The sequence below is a fragment of the Panthera leo genome, chromosome F2 (genome assembly GCF_018350215.1).
Source record: "Panthera leo isolate Ple1 chromosome F2, P.leo_Ple1_pat1.1, whole genome shotgun sequence".
Lineage (NCBI taxonomy): Eukaryota > Metazoa > Chordata > Mammalia > Carnivora > Felidae > Panthera > Panthera leo.
Genome location: NC_056695.1, coordinates 56,113,032 through 56,127,758, shown reverse-complemented (window position 1 = coordinate 56,127,758; position 14,727 = coordinate 56,113,032).

The window sequence follows — 14,727 nt, the reverse complement described above, 5'->3', positions numbered from 1 at the left end:
CCCATGAAACCGTGAGATCATGACCTGAGCCACAATGAAGAGATGGACTCTTAACTGACTGAGCCACCCAGATGCCCCTCATCTTTTTCAGTCTTGATGTAATTTTATCACTGCTTTATAAAAGCTAACATAACATTCATTATTATAATAGTACACTAGAACATTCGAAAAAATATCACACAAACTGATTTTCTTGTTTTTTAAAAGTGTTCAACCAAAATTTTGGTAGTATTTTTTAAATTTCATTACATAGGCTTTTGTTTCATTGCTACTCAACACTACTCAACATTTCTTCTCCTTTTACAACTGCTTCTCAATCTAGGAAATATATCTTAATAATCATTAGTGAAACCTACCTGATTTATATTGAAAATTGAATTTTCAATGCCAATAAAAATCAAGTATAAGACAAATTCAATTAATTTTTAAACTTTTATTCAAATGTGTGACCATCATTGTAGACTCTTCTATTTAAATTTAGTGGAATAATTAATTAACCCATTCGCAGAAATATAATACTATAATGCAAGGAATATAGGAATGGAAGAGATGCAAGGGAACTTAGGTATCTAACTTTAAAGACATCTTTTTGATCAATGCTTGATGAGAAATATTTTCAACTATACAGTTTATCTCTCTATTAAACATTTCTTCAGAGGTGTCTGGGCGACTTAGTCTGTTAAGCGGCCTACTCTTGATTTTGGCTCAAGTCATGATCTTCTGATTCATGGGATGGAGCTCATATTGGGCTCTGTGCTAACAGTGTGGACCCTGCTTGGGATTCTCTCTCTCTCTCTCTCTCTCTCTCTCTCTCTCTCTCTCTCTGCTCCCCCTCTCAAAGTAAGTTAAAAAGAGCATTTCTTCAGAAAGAAGATTTATTTGTTTTATATATTTTATGTAACGTATGGAATAAATTAGGCTAAAATAGAGTTAAACTCATTAAATATAAAGTTCAATACTTCCTCTATTTTTGTGAGATAACACTGAGTCCATTACAAACAAAAGGTAAATAAAATATAAAGAGTAGACAAAAACACTGAATCAAAAAAGATACATGCACGTCTACATTTATTGAAGAATTTTTGTAATAGCCAAGATATAGAAGCAACCCAGTATCCATTCAATAGGTGAATGGATAAAGATGTGGTGTTTATGTGCACGCACACACACACACACACACACACACACACACCTCTCACTGGAATATTATTCAGCCATAAAAAAGAATGAGATCTTATCATTTGCAACAACATGGATGGACATAGGTGAGAGTGTTATGCTAAGTAAAATTAGTCAGACAGATGAAGACAAATACCAATGATTTCACTTATCTGTGGAATCTAAATAAACAAATAAATAATCAAACACATAAAAAGCAGAAATAGACCCATAAATACAGATAACAAGGGATGATTGAAAGAACAGAAGGTTGTGGGGGGATGAGCAAAAAGGGGGAAGGGGAGATACAGGCTTCCAGTTATGGAATGAATAAGTCACAGGAATAAAAGGTACAGCACGGGGACAGAAGTACTGTATGGTGAAAGATTGCAGCTACACTTGTAGTGACTTTGTCAAATAAAAATATACACCTGAAACTAATATAACATTGTATGCCAACTATATTTCAATTTTTTTAAGTAAAACTTTTCATATTTAACAAGCTAAGTATACATTATTTAGTTATTAAATTATATAAATAACTACAATGTAAATTAGAAAGGGATAATTACAGCAAATGGTTATTAATAAAGTATAAGATAATTCAGAGGAGGAATAAATTACTGTTTTCTCACAAGATCTTAAAAGACATTGCAGGGGAAATGGTGTATATATAGTTAACATTCCAAAAGAAAGAAATAATTTAGCCTTTTAATTTTTTCTTTTACCTACTTTCCTATCTACTTACCTAGTTAGATATGAGGTTTAAATATAGAATTGTACCCTTTATAGTCACTAAATAGTAAGAGAGTGATACATCTGTTAAACTCTCAAAGGCTCAAGTAATTTTATTTAAAACTTTTTGATTGAAAACCAATGCCAATGTTTTACACCTAGATTTACCTTTATCACCATCACTTTAGAGGACAGATTTCTTTCGGTACATTTTTTCGAGTGAAAATGATACATTCAGTGCAGATAGTGTCCATCTTTTAAGGTGAAGATTTGAGTCTTCAAGTAGTTTAGAATATACTGTAATCTCAGATATATAACACGAAAATTAAATAGCTAATAATAATGATATCTCTCACCAAATGGCACCAGTATGAAAAACTTAACTCAGGCATGATTTTTATCTAAGAATGATTTTTCTCTATGTAGGAAGAATATCTTCTTGGCAAAGTGGACATTTTCCAGAAAGCACAAATGGTATATTAAAAAAAAAAAATACAACATAATCAGATACCAGATCAAAAGATATAAACTTACGGATTAATAAAGACAATAGTGACAGTTTTATTTTCTACATCTATATGCTAAATATACAATCTGAAATATTGAATATTCATTATCTCTTTGCTCCTTTTTTAAATTATCAAATAGGAACCAGATTAAAGTGCTAACTTTGTACTGTATATTAAATATCTACTGAACAAAATGGTAAAGACTGATAGAGAATTACATTGTAGTATGGATTAATATTTTAATCTCAGTTATAAAAGATAAATCCTTGTGTGTTTACTTTAATTATTATAAGTAGTTTAAATTAATTGAAATGTACTTAAAGATTTATATACACTATAGCTAAGATCTTAAAGTAATTTTAATTAGCAGCCTCCATCATAAAAACAATATTTATTTATTTTCCTTTATTATGGTAAAGACTGGTCTGGTTGTTTCAAGATTAACTAGGACATATGAATTCCTATTTATATGGTTTCTTTTTTCTTCAGTTTTTCTTGGCTTTTCTTTTTTATACACATTTCGTATAAAATGTCCATGTTAAATAACTATATTATATTATACTTTCTCCTGCATACATTCCTTTTAAATTACAGAAGCTATTTGTAGGGAAAAATTTGCATGTCAGAAAACAATCATTTCTCAAAATAATAGCTAGAAAAACTGCCTGACCTAATATGCAAATATTTCTGAGAAAGCAAGGGGTGTTCAGGATGTCTTGAGCTCAGTTTTATCCTAAGAAAGGAGTTTGGGTTATTAAAACATCTGAATGTGAATTTAAACATATTTAGAAGATTGAAAATTTTTGCATATCAAGTCAGATAGTTATTTTAAACAGTGCTTACTAAGGAATTGAACATAATTTTATTCCATTATGTTATACTCTAGTCTGCATTTTGGAAATATCTGCCATAAATTTGTAACTCTGGAGAAAAATTCCATAATTTACCAAGTCCTTGGAGCTGATAATGCCTTTTTTGTTTAAGAAATAAATTTACTTTTCAGTTGAAGCTGGAATAACAATTACAATTTTATGAACTTATTTCAAGCTCTAGGATGTGGATATAAGATATGTATAACATATGTATAACATACACATGCATACCCTCCTATATGTATAGCTGCATATATGCATAGATTATATATATATACATCCATATATATGTGTGTATTCATATGTGTATTCAATTTATTATTTATATTTATTTATATTTTGGGTAATATGTTAGATACTATAGGCACAAAAGTGATCATTTTAACCTTGCAGATAAAGAAGATTTTTACCTCTTTGCAGAAAGCATAATTCTGGAAGCTTTATGATTGACATGTGTAACATATGATTGAAAATCCAGATCTCATGAAAGAGGGTTTTGCCTTTAAAGCTTTTTAAAAAGTAAGATGATCACATGGCTTAAGCTTGCTTTCTATATATTATTCCACTTCTCTGAAAATTCCTTCAATATGTATAGTTCCTCTACTTAAAATTAAATGACCATGTGATCCAGGACAGTTTACTGTTATGAAGGCAAAACTAGCGCCAGAGTCATTTCCCTAATTTTACAAATGCACAAAATGAGTGACATATGGTTACATATTTTGATACTTGTAGCTTCAAATAAAAGAAAATCCAACTTCAAATGGAATTTTATCCTCACACATTTATAATTGTAGCAGTAACAATGGCTCCAGAATTGTCTTATTTAACAGATCACCGGATGCTATCCATGACCCAGTTTCATTCTCTTTCCATTCTGCTGTCTTAAGTCCTGGCTTTATATCAAGAGAACTATAGCACTTTCGGAATTCATAACAAGCTCGACACTATCCAGAGAGACAACAGAAAATGTGTCTTTCTTTGAGACTCTCTTGCATCTCATTGGCCAAAACCTGATTATCTGTCTATCTCTGAACCAATTACTGTCATGGCAAATGAAAATACTCTTGGAAAAATGAAACACCCTGCTGAAACTGGGTTAGAACTCCCCCTAAGGCACAGGGCTGAAGACAGGAAGGTTAGATATCTGAAAAAAATAGGTTTCTACTGTGGAAAAGGGGAGAATAAATGTTGTGTAGACAACTTCCAAAGTCCACTACTGAAAGATACTTGAGGGGGCAGTACAAGTGAATTACAGTGATACAATTGTTAATGGGTTCAGTCATTATGTATCTTAAGGCACACAGAGATAATTTGAAGAGATAACTGTGATCATCTATTAAATACATGTGGCAGGATATAAGTCACACAGTGAAAATCATAAAATGAATACTGTATTTTATAAAGGTCATCAGATAGCTAAAAATCTGAAGTAGAGTTTTACAGATATTATGAAAGTGCTTAGTAACTAATTGATTTTTGTTTTCTTGCATGAAAGGATACTTTATACATTGTTTCAGTTAGCACACCTTCCCAAGAGCAAAAAACATCTTCGTGTATTGTAGACACTAGAAAGTGGAATCCATTTTAAAAACAAATAGCATAAAGTAAATGTTATATGATCCTAATAAATGTGAAATCTCTGGAAGAAGAAATAAATCTAGAGGTAGGGAAAATATTATACATAGGCACATAATTTACTTTCTAAGAAATAAATTAGTAACCTATGTTTTTCAACAGATCTACTCATTCTCTTATTCCATCTCTATGCACACAGTTCATATCTATTATGGAATCAGATAAGCAGGATCTTGTATATCAACTCTCCTGGCTTCATTTTCTATCAAATGAACTCTAGAAGTATCACATAATCTCCTCTATATAAAAATCCAAGAATTTGCACAAGTCTGGCATTATATGCATTGATTTCCATATGGTTTCAACATTTCCTTTGGGTGACTTTCTGATTACATTACAGTTCAGCCATGATGAGACAATTGTCATGATTGATTCTTCTGATATCTTATCGATTACTATCATTTAGATGTCAGGGCATAACATTTCTGTTGATAATTTGCTGTTCCTGGTTGTATCTAGTGCTGATAAAATGATGCAAGACATTCTTGCAAAATGTACTTTCTATACTACTTAGTTGAAATATTTCTTTGAATAATTTTTGTCTATCAATTTTCAAAATATGCACTCTTTCTCACCCAGATTCTCCTTTGTTCTCATTGAAATATGAAATAATTATTTTCTAATTTACTGTGCATTTGTGCACAATCAAAATTGTCTTTAAATTACATAATAAAATGTAGTTATCAACATAGCATGTACTTTATTCTCTGAAGCGTGTATATAAATATAGTATTTTTTCCTCACTGATCAGAAATTCAGATTTATCTAAAATCCCTACCCATCATTACCACTAACAAGATTCAGAAAGGTATATTTTCATAAAGCAAGGAAAAGTTACATACAAATGCATTATAAGGTGGAAATTTAACTTCAAATACTAACGCAAAATTCTAGAAAGTTGTATTAGACAAATGTGCAAATTAGAAATTTATCTTCCTACATAAAATCGGCCAAACATCATGGAAAAGTATGAGCCACCAGATTAATATTTTTATATATTTCATATGAAATATTAAGGATATATAAAATATAATATTTATATATTGTGCTCTAATATATATTATATATAGTATGTAATATATAATAGCCCTATATAAATATTATAATAACACAAATAGCAGATATATACAAATTTATATTTATGTCTTCTATTATTTTTTAAATTTAATGTTTATTTATTTTTGAGAGAGATAGAGAGAGACAGCATGAGTGGGGGAGGAGCAGAGAGGGAGACACAGAATCCGAAGCAGGCTCCAGGTTCTGAGCTGTCAGCACAGAAACCCATGCAGGGTTCAAACCCTCGAACCATGAGATCACGACCCAATCCAAAGTTGGACGCTTACTTGACTGAGCTGTCCAGGTGCCCCATCTATATCTTCTATTCTATGTCTATTTAAATTTCTATTTTTCTGGAGACTTCTGACTGACACATCGAAATGAAGCAGATCTGAGGGCAAAAGGATGAATGGATGAGAATGTAAGAAATTTGGGGAGCTGGAGAATATATCTTATCTTAAATGTGCTGTTGGTTTCACAGATTAACTGTCCAAAGCCATTTGTACACTTTAAATAGGTAATGTATTTATGTAAATTATTTCTTAATAAAGTTTATAAAAGAAATAAAAGAGTGACAACCCAGAAAGTAGTCACAGCTTCATAAAGAACAATCTTTCTATCATGTGAACTTTTGGGCATAAGCCATGTCCCAGTCATGAACCAATCCATGCCCTAAATTTTGATCAACGTTGGAAGTAGAAAAAGCTGAGAGAAAAGAGAAATTATTCTCTGTCTATTTTTGCCAACATGAATGAAATAAAAAGTAATTTCGAAAACTTCTACATATCCTCCTTTACCACTGGGGCACTGAATGATGAATATGGAGGAAATCCTTTGATGATCAACAAATACTCTAAGAAAGCTAGGGGAACTAAAGTCTCAGCAAACAATGCATCTCAATCTTCCATTATCAACACAAATTGCTATTTTTTTATTGGGTGTTTGCTTGATTTTTTTGAAGATTTTTTCATGAGGAAATTCAGTAATTCCCCATTCCTTGAGTTGTGGATGTCATAGTGTCCTTTATCCTCAAACATACCACAGGAGTAAAAAGTGACTCACATTGCATCAATTATAATAGCATATGTCTTCAATCATAGTAATTGCATCATTCATGGACATTCAGAGTCCACCCTTGAAATCTGATAGGTGAACTTTGGGGCTGATAGGGAATTTCTTTCTTTTTGAATATTGTTACACAACTTTTAGGTTTGGGATTGTCAGAAGTCACCATATGGAAAGATCTTCACTGACAGTGAAGCTAATTATAGAGAAATGGAAATAGGGAGAAAGGAAGAGAATAGATGATCAGAAAAAAATTTTAAAAAGGGGTGAATGGTTATTTTTTAAAATATATAATAAAAATTCCAATTATATCAATGACAATTGTAAGAATAATAACATCTAGAAATAACCTTAATGTACACATATGTTACACATCTCTGTGAAAAGAGCATAGATCTTTTTATCTGTAGCATCTAGCATAAAGTCTGATACATAGAGATGGCTCTGAAAGCAAATGTTGAATAAAAGAAGCAATTACATGGATGTTCAAAATATATTACTTACAATTGTGGGTGTGGGGGAGGGGGAAGAATGCCGTCATGATTCACGGGTACATATATTCACTTGGAAATTATTTCACTTTTTAATTTTTGGATAGCCACACGTGTAGAGACTAGGGTAACATGTTCTACTTCAATATATACTTAATCTAATGAGTATAAATTCAAACAGACATGAGTATAGCACTTTTATGGACTATCATTCTTGTAAGAAGCACAGAGATTCCCTTAATTTTTCATTCTTAAGGGAATACATTCTAAGGAATCTCAATATGCTCAAGGACAACTTGAATTATGTGTCTGGAATCTACTCTATATACAGATAAAGCAACAGACAGACCAAAATATATTTCCTTCAAATATAATTCAGTTGTCTGCACAATATTGAAAATAGCTTGGACTTCTGTATATTGGTCAATAAATATGTTTATTAGAATGGTAACTGAAATAACATAGAATTTGCCATAAAGGAATTACTATCCAAAATTTTATCAGTATAATTCATTATAACATGTGCTTGACATTTTCATTGATATAACAGATGTATATTTCTGGGTATCAGATTTTCAAGAGAGTCGAATATGCAAGCTGCAATCAAGACAATTAGGTTTGTAACCAGCATAACTGTTATCACCTAAAGGCTTTTATTTCATAAAAAAATTAAACTTCTTTAATTAAACCATTTTTTGGTTTTCATAAGTTTTTGCTTATTTCATTACACATCTAATAAAATTTTCAGACAGGCTCATGGACTCAATCAATAAATTCATTGATCAAGGTTTCTACTTTTAGTATATCTGTGTAAGTCCACAACAGTGTATTCCATCCCCTAATAACAAAGTGCTCAAGATAAGATAAAGAAAACAACCATATGAGTATTTAGAGTAGTAAACAAATGCAGGCTGATTGTGGGAGGGAGTTAATTATTGTAAGTAAAGTCAAACAGAACCCCACACCCCATTATATTCTCAGAATATGACCCTTACCTTCAGTTGCCATCACCATCTTGGACCTTCAGCATTTTTTATTTTAATTAAAAACAATCTTCCATTATTATTATTATTATTATTATTAATTATTTAAATACCTTTGGGTGATAATTGATTTTCCATGCATAATTGCAGGCATACACACATGCTTTTATTTAAGTATTAAAATGGCTTCATAAGTCTTATTCTTTATAACAGTAAATGCTGGAAGTTAAGTGACTGAGGTCACATGGAAAGGACTACTAGTACATAAGTATGTACTAGAAGAGCCCAGGCAGTCTTTTTTTTTTTTTTTTTTAATGTGAAATACACTTAATTTATAATTGACCATTTTAAACTGTATTTTCAAGTGGATTTTGGTGCATTTACACCATTGTGCTACCACCACCTGTCTCTAGTTTTAAAACTTTTTCATCATCTCAGAACAACCCATATGGTTGACTTCCCCCCAGTCTCTAAAAACCACAAATCTAAGTAATTGCCTAATCTAGGTATGTCATACAAAAGGAATCATTAAAGTGTAACCTTTGCAACTGCTTTCTTTCACTTAGCTTAATGTTTTTGAGATTAATTCCAGTTGCAGTATGTAGCAGTTTTTAATTTTTACGGCTGAGTAATATTCCATTGCATATCTATACCATAGTTTGTTTATTTACCCATCCATTGACAGACATTTGGGTTGGTTGCAACTTTGGGCTATTATGAATAATGCTGCTATAAACGTTTATGTACAAGTATCTGTGTGGGCACATATTTTTGCTTCAAAGACTTTGTCTATTAATAGTGTATGATGGAACAAATAAACTGGTAATGGGTCAGTCATTAAATGTCACTATGCTTAGATCTTGAGGAAAATTATAGTTGCCATGGTTTATAGCTAAACAGAATGACTTGACTTTTGGAGTCAGTGAATATGTGTGTAAAATATGAAGACACTTAGTTTAGAAACATGAAACTCTAGGGTTATTCACTGATACTTATTACTTGGAGAAATTGTCATTTGATTTAAGTCTCCACAGGCTATTCATTTCAAATGTATATGTGAAGTACTTTTTATGACCAGGCACCGTTTTAGGAGTTACAGATTTAAAGATGCAAGTTCTTTATTCTTGTTCTCATGAAGTCTGCATTACCAAAAAATAATAAAAACATCTAAATACAATAAAATAATTGTTTAATGGGTGTTTCTAAAAACTGCAGTGGAAGCATAAGGGAAAGAAGAACTGAGTTTGCCTAGAGGAGTTAACATTTTGCTGAGACTTAAACAACAAATAGTTTCCTAAGTAGGCAATCAACTGGAGACTTTTTCTGGTAAATTTAATAACATAAAGGCAACACGGCAAAAAAGAACACTGTTTTGAAGATCATCAGCAGTCTGTTATTGTTGAAGTATACAGAAAAGTCTAAATCATCAAGGTTCCAAAAAACCAAGCAGAGACATATAAAGTTTATTCTTTAGGTGATAAGGAATATGCAGACAGCCACAAGAAGACCTTTAGATTTCAGTCCATATTTTCCAGAGACTAACTTGAAGATCTAAAAATATCACTCTAGCAACAATGCATTAAAAGAAGGAAAGGACTGGACATAGATGCCAGGAGAGTATAAAAAGGTCATCATCTAGCTGAGAAAGCAAGATGTCCTAAAGTAAGACCTAAGCAGTGCATATATAGAAGAAATGAATATAAAAAATATTTTTAATCTAAATTAAAATGATTTAAGAATCAATTGTACCTTGGGAACAACAAATATAATACCATATGCAAGAATTTTGGTAGTGCCTTTCACTGTTCTAGAAAATACAGAAAGATAAGCAATTCTGAAGAAAGAAGATGGTCTTAGTTTGAACATATTTAATTTCTCTTTTGTGAGTGTCATCAGGGTGAATACATGTTAGGGTGGATCTGGATCTCAGAAATAGTCTAGTTTGGAAACACAAAGTTAGGAACCTGATCACATAGGTGACTGGAGAAATAGCATAATCACCGTAGAAACGATTTCAAGCCATTCCTTCGAGCCATATTCCTGCCTTTCTAATTCAAAGTATGCTTCAGGTCCTCAATTTGATATATATATTTTAAAAAGCTGCTAGAGATCAACATTACCATGAAATTCCAAGTTCAAGATAGTGGTAAAGGAAGATCCTAAACTCGCCTTCTTCCAGAGACACAGCTCCTTTTGAAATAATTCCTTCTGAAAAAGATCTGAAAACTAGCTCAACAGCTCTACCACAACAAAGGATGAAAGGACCACACTGAGACAGGTAAAAGATGTAGACACAAGGTCTCACCAAAAACCCCATACAAGTGCAGTGACCCCCCCCCTCCAATTGGGAAAGACCTCACAAATATGGAGTTTCTCCCTGAGCAACAAGAGGATTGTGCTACACATCAGGCACATCAACCCTTTAGACCTGTACCAGACAGATGAGCGCCCACAATGTTCGGCTTTGAAAACCAGTGGGGGGATATCCAAGAGAACCAAGAGGCTGTAGGAATTGAGACCAGCTCCTAAAGGCTCATACTCAGACTGGCTTAGTCAATAACACTGTATTGCAAGTTTGAAGGATGCTAAGAAAGTAAATCTTAAAAATTTCTATCACACACACACAAAAAGTAAAAAACAATTTGTAACTTTGTATGGTGACAGATGGTAACTAGACTTATTGTGGTGATCATTTCATAAATGTCTACAAATTTGCATCATTATGTTGTTCATCTGAAGCTAATATAATGTTGCATTGTCGATTATACTTCAATAAAAATTCATCATAAACAAAATTTAAAGTGAAGTATGAGCCTGGTCAAAAATAAATTCAATAATCATTAACAGAAGTTAGCAGTCAATAAGTGAAATACAAAAAAGACTGATATCCTGATATGAAATTTATATATGAAGAAAAACAATTGGGCACCACAGATGTTAAAATCAAACTCTCATAACTAATTTAAATAAATATCAGAATAGAAATAAGATGCTTATAAATTTTTATATACAATGGCATCATTTTTATAATAAAATAAACTTTGAAAACATTAATGATGTTAAGAGACTATTTAAATTATATTATATTCATAGAGTAGAATATTATGTATATGCATATAATATAGTAAATATAAAATAATTTTTATGGCTAGTAAAATATTAAAAATATTATTGTTAAAAGAAAAAATAGCAAAATAGTTATGGACATCTTGTTTCCAATTTATGTATAACTAGTAGAAATATGAATTATTTTTTTGTGCTTTCTTTTTATTTTATTTTATTATTTTTTAAATTTACATCCAAATAGCATATAGTGCAACAATGATTTCAGGAGTAGATTTCTTAATGCCCCTTACCCATTTACCCATCCCCCCTCCCACAACCTCTCCAGTTAGCCTCTGTTTGTTCTCTATATTTAAGAGTCTCTTATGTTTTGTTCCCCTCCATGTTTTTGTATTATTTTTGCTTCCCTTCCCTTATGTTCATCTGTTCTGTGTCTTAAAGTCCTCATATTAGTGAAGTCATATGATATTTGTCTTTCTCTAATTTCGCTTAGCATAATACCCTCTAGTTCCACGTAGTTGCAAATGGCAAGATTTCATTCTTTTTGATTACCAAGTAATACTCCTTGGTGTGTGTGTGTGTGTGTGTGTGTGTGTGTGTGTGTGTGTACACACACACACCACATCTTCTTTATTTATTCATTCATCAATGGACATTTGGGCTCTTTCCATACTTTGGTTATTGTTGCTAGTGCTGCTATACACATTGGGGTTCATGTGTCCCTTTGAAACAGCACACCTGTATCCCTTATAAATACCTAGTAGTGCAATTGCTGGGTCATAGGGTAGTTCTATTTTTAATCTTTTGAGGAATCTCCAAACTGTTTGCATTCCCACCAGTGGCTGCAGCAGTTTGCATCCTACCAGCAGTGCAAAAGAGATCCTCTTTCTCCACAACCTTGCCAATATCTGTTGTTGCCTGAGTTGTTAATGTTAGCAATTCTGACATGTGTGAGATGGTATCTCATTGTGGTTTTGATTTTCATTTCCCTGATGATGAGTGATGTGGAGCATTTTTTCATGTGTCGGTTGGCCATCTGAATGTCTTCTGTGGAGAAGTGTCTATTCATGTCTTGCCCCATTACTTCACTGGATTATTTGTTTCTTGGGTGTTGAGTGTGATAAGTTCTTTATAGATTTTTCAATACTAACACTTTATCTGTTATGTCGTTTGCATATATCTTCTCCCATTCTGTTGGTTGCCTTTTAGTTTTGCTGATTGTTTTCTTTGCTGTGTAGAAGCTTTTTACTTTGATGAGGTCCCAATAGTTCATTTTTGCTTTTGTTTCCCTTGCCTCTGGAGGCCTGTTGAGTAAGAGGTTACTGCAGCCAAGGTCAAAGAGATTTTTGCCTGCTTTTTCCTCAAGGATTTTTATGGCTTCCTGTCTTACATTTAGGTCTTTAATTTTGTGTATGGTGTAAGAAAGTGGTCCAGGTTCATTTTTCTGCATGTCGTTTTCCAGTTTTCCCAGCATCACTTGCTGAAGAGACTGTCTTTATTCCATTGGATATTCTTTCCTGCATTGTCAAAAATTAGTTGGCCAATTCTGGGTTCTCTATTCTGTTCCATTGATCTGAGTGTCTGTTCTTATGCCAGTACCATGCTGTCTTAACGATTATAGCTTTGTAATACAGTTTGAAGTCTGGGATTGTCATGCCTCCTGCTTTGGTTTTCTTTTTCAAGATTGGTTTGGCTATTCGGGGACTTTTCTGGTTTCATACAAATTTTAGGATTGTTTGTTCTAGCACTGTGGAGAATGTTGGTGCTATTTTGATAGGTATTGCATTGAATATGTAGATTGCTTTGGGTAGTATTGACATTTTAACAATATTCGTTCTTCCTATCCAGGAGTTTCTGTGTTTTCTAAATGATTTCTACAAGAATATGTATAGATTTTACTAAAATATATTAAAATAGCAAAAACAAATAAAAACTATTAGATTTATGGTAAGAAAGTACTAGGAGAAAACAGATTTTATAAAAATTTTGAAAGGAGAGCACAGTAGTAAGCAAATACCATTATATCCCATAAGATGATGAGTAATATGTGACCATTTTATTTGTCAAATATGAAGGAACTGTAAAATGTGAATTCTATATTGGCATGATTAAGTTGAAAGCCAGAAAAAATTAATGTGTATATAGTTTAAGATAGTGTATCTACTGGCAGCAATTTTGTCTGACTCACTGAAATCTCAGATCTAAAAAAAGGCTAGTATAAAGTAGGTCTACAACAAATGTGTGTAAAATAAGGAAATTAACAAATAACATATAGTTAAAATTTTCTTAGAAAATAATAAATGAGAGTAACATGAAGTTACCATATTCTAAATTGAATACAATGTCTTAGTCTATTTTCAGAAAAGTAGCCTCTGACAAAAGATGTAAATGTAGAAGTTTATTTAGGAAGTCTTGGAATCACAAAAAGATGAAATGTGGAAAATGAGACAGGGAGTGGTAGGCAGATACATTTGATGGCCTCTTGATCTGTATACCCTAGTGTCACATCCTTTGTAATTGCTTCCCTTAAGCATGTGAATGGTATATACAACTTGCTTCTGACCAATAGAATATGGCAAAGGTACTGGGATGTCACACCTGTAATTATGTTGTCATATGGCAAAATAAACCAGTCTTCATCTTCATTAATGTATTCATTCATCCATCCTCCAAATAACTGTTAAACGTATATTATGTGCCAGGAAGAGTAACGTGTAAGGGCTAAAATGAGGGTCCATTATAAAAATTCAGGAAGCTCTAGTCTAAGCTCCATCTCAGAGCTGTCACATTCAACACAAACTGTTTTCTTCTTGAAGGGAGAAGAATGCTTTTGAAATCTTCATAGGAAGATTGAAGATTCTTCATAGGAAGAATGACACTTCTGGCCCCTTTACACAGAGCCACCACACACAGCCATCCCTGTTTCCCTAACTCAGATCTTTCATTTTTCTCTCTTCTTGTGAAGATCTGAATCTAAAAGAGATATCTGCATTCTCATGTTCATTGCGGCATTATTTATAATAGCTGAGATACGGAAACAACAAAACAACTTAATGGCTATTAATGGATGTGAATGGATAAAGAAGATATATTAGATAGATAGATAGATAAAATCTTTTAAAATGCACAAACATATTAGAGGTAAAATACTAATTCA